Below are 9,576 nucleotides of genomic sequence, written 5' to 3'. Positions count from 1 at the left end.
GCCCGCCACAACGTCCAGCTATTTCTTGGTTGCAGCCATCATTGTTGTTTGGCGGGCTCGGGCTGGAACCCACCACCTTAGGTGTATGTGGCTGGTGCCTTAGCCACTTGAGCCACAGGTGCCAAGCCTACCGTCACCTTCAAAGTACTCCCCTTGCGAAGCTATGCACCAACATCAGTGCCTCCTCTTAGTATGTGGTTGTATTCCTGGGTTCTCTGTTCTGTATCATTGACTTACGTGCTTACATTCATGCCAGTAGTATGCTGTTGGGTGCTATAGTATAATTTGAAGTCAGGCAGTGTGATGCCTCCAGCTTTGTTCTTTTTGCTCGCAAATGATTTGGCTATTCAGTTTCTATTTTGGTTACATATAAACTTTAGAATTGTTTTTTTCTAATTCTGTGAAAAATGAGGTTAGCATTTTGATAGGGATTACATCAAAACTATAAATTTCTTTAGGCAGTAAGGTCGTTTTAATGTTACTAATTCTTCTTGATCCATGAACATAGATGTTTTTCCATTTGTTTGTGCCATCTACAAATACTTTTTTTTTTTTTTGAGACAAAGTCTCACTTTGTTGCCGTTGGTAGAGTGCTGTGGCATCACAGCTCACAACAACCTCTCCCTCTTGGGCTTAGGCGTTCTCTTGCTTCAGCCTCCTGAGTAGCTGGGACTACAGGCACATGCCACAACGCCCAGGTATTTTTTGTTGCAGTTTGGCCAAGGGGCCGGGTTCAAACCCATCACCCCCCAGGTATACGGCTTTGTAGAATGAGTTGGGGAGGAACTTTCAGGAATCTCCCATGGATTCAGTCCTTCCTTACGTCATTCCTAACATTCTAATGACTTTCCATTTCAACCTGTCTTTCTTCTTATACTGTATAGATACATGTTTGCATGTGCATGGATACAAGTAGTCTCTTAAAGTGTTGGTGAGCTTTTTTGGTTGTGGTTGGATCCTGCAGGAGGTCATTGTTATGCTTTGTCTTTGAATCTGTATGTGGCTGTTTCCTTTCCCTTAATCTAAGGTATTTTTTCACAGGCCCCAGAGTGGCTTTTTTTTATTCTTTTATTTACTTTTGCATAAGTAAAGGTCCTCAGACTAAGTGTTGTTCAACACACAGAATGTGTGTATTTCTCTTGGTTCTGCTTCCCTATTCACATGTATGAACGCTGGTTCTCATTTCCATTTCCATTTCTAGTACTCACTTACCTACCCCAGTTTTACTCTACTGGCCTTTCCTATGCCATTGTCTGATCATCTATGACTCTGAAATGATGGAACACATAACAAACTACAGTTTTCAGCTTGCACTGTTCTGAGCTTCATCCTTTCTCTATTCCCACCTGCAGTGCTTTCTATTGGGACGCTACATTCTGCCCAGCTATTTTCTTGGAGTTCTTCTCTCCATGGATGTAAAACAACAGGATAGGGATGATGGAGGTAGAGGACAGAAAAGAAGAAGAGATGATTAACGCAGTTCTGACTGCCTTACAAAGCAATGCCTACCAAGTAAAAAGATAACCACAAAGTTTCTAGCTGGGATAGACCCTGGATTGGAGGCAGGGGGCAAATAGGTAGATATCATGTCCCTCTATCCTTTTTTTGGTGTCTGATTCATATGCCAAAACCTGACTAGCTTTAAAGAGAAACTTAGGACTTTCTGTATCTAGCTCAATATGCTTTAAATTTAGGAATATTTGTTTTAACATCTGTTGGTGTTGAGCTTTCATCTTAGTTGTTTTTACAGCACAACTGAGGAGTGAAGGCAGTTCCTCTCTCAAAAACAAGAATCTGCCAAAATGCCTGAACTTTCAGGAACTCACCATTGAATCAGCTGTGCTCAGTGATCACATTATGCTAACAGTAGCTAAAGCATAAGGGATTACTATCAGTGTCAGCTAAGAACCAGGAGAGATTTAGTCAGAGGGTGAACAGGACCAGTAATGTGGAATGTACCACCTTTCTTAGTACTTGAATAGAAAACTAAATATATTTTGCTTTGATTATCTTAGCCATATACATATGTATTTAAACCTATTTGGAAATAGAAAAGCTTTGAACCCCCCCCCCCATCTCAGCTATTTAAAAAACAACTTATGGTTTAATTAAACTTAGCCTGTTGTTTTCAAAATAATAAATTATTTAAATCCAGCCATTTAAAAATAAGAATTTATATACATAGGGACTAAGAATATATTAATATATATTCTATAATAGTATTGTGTCAATTTACTGTATCAAAGAAAGCTGGTGAAATGTTCGATTTGAAAACAGCCACTTTTCTTTCATCAGGTTTTCTCTACAATCCCCTTAGTCTTTGTGTGTGTGTGTGTGTGTGTGTGTGTGTGTGTGTGTGGTTCCTTTTGGACAGGTTACAACATCAATGATGAAGTAGAAAACAAAAAGAACATGTAGTGTTGCCTCAAAAGAAATGATTGTTCGAGGTTTGCAGTTGACTAAAGGGAAAAATATTGAAGTTCACTCATTATCATAGATCTATCAAAGCATTCAAGATAAGTAGATGAAAGAGTTTTTTGCTACTTACAAAATAGAGGCGTCTCACAAAAAACATTAAGCTATTCTTTGCACAGGCTCGTAACAGCCTGTCATTCTCCAACTAATGTGGAAATACGGCAGTGCAAGGTTTATGAAATATATATCTTTTATTGATTCTGTGCTTTCAAGATGAAGTATACATTTGCTATCCAAGAATCAATAATTTATGGAATTAATTTTTCATTATAACTTTCTTGCAGCTGCTGAATTAGGAATGTTCTGACTCTAAGCAGGAATGTACATTGAATATATTCCCCTGTAAGTATTCTAGGGAGTAGTGAATCAGGGAGTTGGGCTGTTACAGAGTTGCCAAATATATTTGTGTATTCAATTTCAATACGTTTGAACCCAATCGTGTGGGCACCTTTAAATGCACAACTCAAACAGCCTTGTTTGTTCTAATAACAAATAAATGGCAGTAATACATAAGCTCCTGAATGAAAACTTGTCAGCAGGGTTAGCTGTTCAACATTTATTTCTAGCAAATACCTCTCAGAAAAACTAATTAGCCTGGACCCAGAAGACCAAAGCTCGAAATAAATTAGTTCAAGCCTAAAAGTAATAAGGCTAAGAATTTTATTAGTGATAAAAATAGAACTCCCCCTTGGTGCCATGTATCTTGTGGCTAATAATAGTCAATGAAGTCTGATATATTATCACTAAGACACAAACCAGAAGGGGCTTTATATGTTAGGATAAATGATACTTCAACCTTTGTCTCTATGTATTAGAGCTTAATATTATAGGTATCAGGCCCTGTTCTGGTTGCTGGAGATTTATCAATAAACCAAAGATACACAAATTTCTGCTCTTGAGGACTTACATTCCAGTGAGAAGAGAAAGACCATAAACATAATAAATACATAAGTTATATAGTGTGTTAGAAGGTGATAACTGCTATGAAAAAACATAGAGCAGGCTAGGGGAGTATCAGGAGTGGTTTTAATTTGAATAAGAAAGTGAAGGTGAGCTTTATTGGAAAGGCAATAGTTGAGCTAAGATTTGAAGGAGGAGAGATAGTGAGCTATAAAGATATCTGGGAGAGCATGTCATAGGACAAGCTGATGCAAAGGCCCTGAGGTAGATATATGCCTGGCAGGTATGAGAAGCAGGGAGAGGCCAGTGCGGCTGGAATGGGAAGCAAGTGTGAGAGATATTGGTATTAGAGGCCAGATAGGTAGTAGGAGAATCAAATTATGTAGGCCACCATAAGGACTTCAGCTTTAATTTTGAAAGAGGTGAGAGCCATTACATGGTTTTAAGAAAAGTTTGTCTCAGTCAGGCTCAGTGGCTCATGCCTGTAATCCTGGAACTCTGGGAAGCCAAGGCAAGTGGATTGCTTGAGCTCACAGGTTGGAGACCAGTCTGAGCAAGAGTGAGACCCTGTCTCTACTAAAAATACAAAAAACTGAGGCAAGAGGATTACTTGAGCCCAAGAGCTGGAGGTTGCTGTGGAGCTATGATGACGCCATGGCACTCTGCCCAGGGCAACAGCTTGAGACTCTGTCTCAAAAAAAAAAAAAAAAAAAAAAAAGAAAGAAAGAAAAGTTCATCTCATAATTTGACTTCTGTTTTCACAGGATTGCCCTGGTTGTTCTGTTAAAAAAGGACTTTGGGGGTAAAGCATAAACAGTGAGACTTATTAGGGGTCTACTGCAATAATCCAGGTGAGAGTTGCTGGTGGTTCAGACCACAAGTGTGTTCAGTTCACCCGGTGGGCACCTTTAAATGCACAACTCAGACAGCCTTGTTTGTTCTAGTAACAAATAAATGGCAGTAATACATAAGCTCCTGAATGAAAACTTGTCAGCAGGGTTAGCTGTTCAACATTTATTTCTAGCAAATACCTCTCAGAAAAACTAATTAGCCTGGACCCAGAAGACAAAAGCTTGAAATAAATTAATTCAGACTCTCTGGATTTATTTCAAAAGTATAGGCAAAAAGATTTCAAATAGAGTATGTCAGAGAGGGTATTTAAACTTAATGACAGGAAAAATGTGAGTAATCTTTAATTGAGATAACGAAGGCTATGGGTGGTACAGGTTTGGAGAGGAAAATAGAAGTTCGGTTTTGGACACGTGAAATTTGAGAGGTCTATTAGTAGCCATATGAAATGGACAGAGTTCAAGGGAAAGGCCAGGGCTGGAGATAAACATTTGAAATTTGTCAGCATATGGATGTATCTAAAGCTATGAGTTAATAAGGCCACCAATGTCATGAACATAACCAGAGAAGAAAAAAGGTCTAAGTTCTGAGTCTGGGACATTTTGATATTGAGAGGTCAGGTTTTGAAGGAGAATCAGTAAAGGACACTGATAAGTAGCCAGTGAGGTTAAAGGAAAACCAGGAGAGCATGATATGAGGAAGATGAGGGAAGAAACTGTTTCCAGGAGGAGGAAATGATCATCGATAACAAATACTGCTGATCAACCAAGTCAAATTAGTATTGTCTGAGTGGCGCCTATAGCTCAAGCGGCTAAGGCGCCTGCCACATACCAGAGCTAGCAGGTTCAAATCTGGCCCAGGCCTGCCAAACAACAACTACAACCAAAAAATAGCCAGAGGTTGGCTACAGTGGACCTGTAGTCCCAGCTACTTGGGAGGCTGAGGCAAGAAAATCGCTTAAGCCCAGGAGTTGTAGGTTGCTGTGAGCTGTGACACCCCAGAACTTTACCCAGGGTGATAGCTTAAGGCTCTGTCTCAAAAAAAAAAAAAAAGAAGAAGAAGTATTGTCTGCTGGATTTAGCAATGACCTTGGCAAGACAAATTCATGTGGTACAGTGGAAATGAAAAAGCCTGACTGGAGTAAGTTTGAGAAAGAATAGAAGAGGCATTGGAAACAGAAATTATAGACAGTCCTTTTGAGTTTTGCTGTAAAGGAAAGCAAAGACATGGGATGGTTAGCTGGAGTGGGAAGAGGGATCAAGAGATTTTAGGATGGAAAAAATAATATTGTATTTATTTTGCTATTAAGAATGATCCAGTGCTCGCTTCAGCAGCACATATACTAAAATTGGAACAATACAGAGAAGATTAGCATGGCCCCTGCGCAAGGATGACACGCAAATCCGTGAAATGTTCCATATTTAAAAAAAAAAAAAAGAATGATTCAGGAGGCTTGGCGCCTGTAGCACAGTGGTTACAGCACCAGCCACATGCACTGAGGCTGTGGGTTTGAACCTAAAGCTATGAGTTAAAGGAAAACCAGGAGAGCCAGCTAAACAACGACGACTGCAACAATAACAAGAAATAGTTGGGCATTGTGGTAGGCACCTGTAGTTCCAGCTACTAGGGAGGCTGAGGCAAGATAATAGCTTAAGCCCAAGAGTTTGAGGTTGCTGTGAGTTGTGACGCCCCAGCACCCTACCAAGGGTGACCAAATGAGGCTGTCTCAAAAAAAAAAAAGATCCAGGAGGAGAAAACTGATGATGTAATACAGTCAAAAGAACTGGTGGAGCTATTTTCTGGGTAAGAAGAATGGGATCTACTGTCCAGTTGGAGGTCTGACACTGGATTATGCCCAGTTCATCTACCATAATTGGAGGGAGAGCAGAATCTGTGGGTACAAATGATAGTAGATGGGTAGATGTGCTGGTGGGTATCTGTGCAAGTTCACTTCTATTTTTTTTATCCCCAGTTTTTGGCTGGGGCTGGGTTTGAACCCACCACCTCCAGTATATGGGGCCAGGGCCCTACTCCTTAGAGCCATAGGCACTGCCCCCCCCCTTTTTTTTTTTGGCTGGGGTTGGGTTTGAACCTGCCACCTCCGGCATATGGGGCGGGCTCCCTACTCCTTTGAGCCACAGGCGCCGCCCCACAAGTTCACTTCTAGATGTTTTTATTTATCTCATTTAAATAGTATTTAAGTACTGTTAAAATTATTAATAAGTAGTATTTATGAAACAGCCGCAGTCTCTCCCTTTAGTGATTAGGAGACTCTTTGTGGATGAGTGAATTTCACAAATGCCACAGTTTCAGGGGAAATCGAGGGCATGAGCCCTCATTTGTCTTCTTTGGATGTATCATCCTGTGATGTTAAAATGTCGATTGCAGGATGCTGCTGTGTATATGTCAATCATGAGGCACTTGCATGCTCTTAGAGATTGTTGGATTTCAGTTGTTGCTTTCTCCCTTGACATCTTCAGGGTGCCAGCCAGGATTTCCTGTGAGGGTTTGAGGATGAGCAAAGGCCTGGTTTCACTGGCCTCTAGAAAGCTCCCTTCTGTACAACTGATGGGGGAGTGAATCAGGCAGAATGAAAAATGAATCAACCTCTTGTTTCTCTAAGTCGGAAGGACTGAAGAGTCGCCACAGTCTCATGCTTGAGAGGCTACCCTTCAGGATAACAGAGCTGAGGATCTTTGTGGGAGATACTCTTGCTTAGCTGTGTAAAGCGCTATCGTCTTGGGGTTGACATCTAGGGCAGTTCTTGTTCAGAACACATGGATTAAATCTCATCTTCTACCCCTAAGTGTTCTTTAAGCAAGGTCCCCCTGTAGGCAAAGGGAGCTCCCTTCTACTGAACCTCTCAGGAAAGGAGGAAGAAAGAAATGCTTTTAGATGCTAGAGGGAAACCTTTCAAAGGGCTGCCTGTAACCATATGGATCAACCACATGCACATCCTTAACTACAGAACCTGTTCTTTCATTTCAACTTATAACAAGCTATGATTTTAATATATAAATATTATGTAATATATAAAACATTACAGTTAACTATGTAAAATACTATTTCTGGCTGGGTGCGGTGGCTCACACCTGTAATCCTCACACCCTGGGAGGCCAAGGCTGGCAGTTCACTTGAGCTTAGGAGTTTGAGATGAGTCTGGGCGAGAAGGAGACCCTGTCTCTACTAAAGATAGAAAAACTAGCCCCGTGTGGTGGCAGGCACTTGTAGAATGAGCTATTTGGGAGGCTGAGGCAGAAGGATAGCTTGAGCCCAAGAGTTTGAGGTTGTTGTAAGCTAGGCTGATGTCACAGCACTATAGACTGGGCAACAAAGTGACACTCCTTCTGAAGAAAAAAAAAATAATATAGATATATATATATACACACACATATATATATGTTATTTCTGAAACAGTTTTGTTTGTTTTTTTAAGAGACAGAGTCTCATTTTATCACCCTTGTTAGAGTGCCGTGGTAGCATCACACAGCTCACAGCAACCTCCAGCTCTTGGGCTTAGGTGATGATTCTCTTGCCTCAGCCTCCCAAGTAGCTGGTACTACAGAGGCACCCACCACAACACCTGGCTATTTTTTTGTTGCCATTTGGTCGAACCTGCCACCCTTGATATATGGGGCCGGTGCCCTACTCACTGAGCCACAGGTGCTGCAACAGTTTTAGCTACAGCTAGTATAATAAACTGTTTCAATCTGTGCTATTTACATTAGCTGTTTAAAAAAGCATTGAGTTTATTTTATATTTTTTTAGACAGAGTATCACTATTTGCCCTAGGTAGACTGCCATGGCCTCACAACTCACAGCAACCTCAAATTCTTGGGCTCAAGCCATCCTCCTGCCTCAGCCTCCCTAGCAGTTGGGACTACAGGTGCCCACCACCCAGCTGGTCTACTTTTTCTATTTTTAGAAATCCCTGTTGCTCAGGTTGGTCTTCAACTCCTGCTCAAGCAATTCACCTGTCTAGGCCTCCCAGAGTGCTAGGATTGCAGGGGTGAGCCACAGTGTCCAGCGAGTTCATTTTTTTTTTTTTTTTTGCATTTTTTTGGCCGGGGTGGGTTTGAACCCACCACCTCTGGTATATGGGGCCAGCACCCTACTCCTTGAGCCATAGGTGCTGCCCGAGTTCATTTTTTTTTAACGTCAACTAAAATGCAGTTCTGTTCTGCGATAGGCATTATTTTATAGTGAAAGAAATAACAGTAACTGGAGAAAACTGCATAGAAACATTAAAATGTTAATATTTTTGGAAGGTTCCATCTTGTAATGAGAAGAATATTCAAAGACTTTTGTAGCACACAAAGTGAAAACCTGTGCACACACGCACACACGCACGTAAGTAGGTAAAGCGCGGGCCTGCGGGCCTGGTTAGCGGGTCTGCGGCTGCGCAGGAGAGTGGCGCGGTGCCCCGGAGGCTGCTGGGTTCATCTTCCGCGCCAGCCAACTCTGGTCGAGGAATATTCTGGAAGTTTGGGAGCAGCTGTGCTGTCTCTGAGGCCCTGGTGATCAGGTGGGTTTGGAACCTTGGGAATGAGGCCAGAGAAGACCTGCGTCTTCCCGTTTTCTCTCCCTATTCTCCTGCCAAGGTCTCCTTCCCTCAGACTTGCTAAGATGAAATCTTGACCTCGGAGGACGCTTCCCAGCCGTTTTCCCCAGAGTCCTGTGTGGAAAGGGGTTTCCTCGGGTTTTTCAGGTCCGCTCCTGGCACTGCTTCCCTGTCCGAAACCCCGTCATTCCCTCTGAAAATGTTTGATTTACAAAAGTGGCCTGGCCTGGGGCGGGGCCGGGAAGCGACGTCGGGAGACAACTGTGCAGGGTTAAACTCGCTTAAACCCGAAAACAAACAGGACGGGCGCAACTTAAACCAGCGTGCGGGACCCTGCGGGGCGACGCGCGGAGCGGCCCTGGGCCTGCGCCTTGGTGCCGGGATGGGGCGAAGCCCGGGGTGGGCGAGGCCCGGGCGGGCTGCCCGTCTAGAACTTTTCTCCAGATACTTAGGAAGTCCGCGGCCCCAGCCCTGCTTTCCAGATTCAGTCCTCGGTGTCACCAGCGCTCCTGGGGACCTGCTGACCCCAGTTCCTTCCCCACTTACTAGTGCACCACATTACTCAGCTTCTAGCTTTAAATCGCTTATAAAACCTGTGTATGAAAACTATAGCAGGGTGTCCCCAAAGTGGCCGTACAGAGGGAAATGGGAAGTGGTAGCTAAATGGACCTTCCTTTGCCAAGTATTCATCGCAAAATTTTACCAAAAAATCGGCTCGGTGCCTGTGGCTCAAGTGGCTAAGGTGCCAGCCACGTACACCTAAGGTGGCGGGTTTGAATCCAGCCCGGGCC

The 9,576-nt window shown here is 42.8% G+C and overlaps 1 non-coding gene across 1 annotated transcript; it reads left to right on the top strand.

Annotated features, from left to right (window-relative positions):
- Positions 1-5,542: 5,542 nt before the first annotated feature.
- LOC111723342 lies at positions 5,543-5,649 on the top strand. Its single transcript, XR_002771906.1, has one exon. It is a non-coding gene; the product is annotated as a U6 spliceosomal RNA (small nuclear RNA).
- Positions 5,650-9,576: the final 3,927 nt, after the last annotated feature.

Source organism: Otolemur garnettii, unplaced genomic scaffold (genome assembly GCF_000181295.1).
Source record: "Otolemur garnettii isolate 467f Iridium unplaced genomic scaffold, OtoGar3 scaffold00010, whole genome shotgun sequence".
NCBI lineage: Eukaryota > Metazoa > Chordata > Mammalia > Primates > Galagidae > Otolemur > Otolemur garnettii.
Note: the sequence above shows the minus strand (reverse complement) of the source record. Positions and strands in the feature narration are given on the sequence as shown.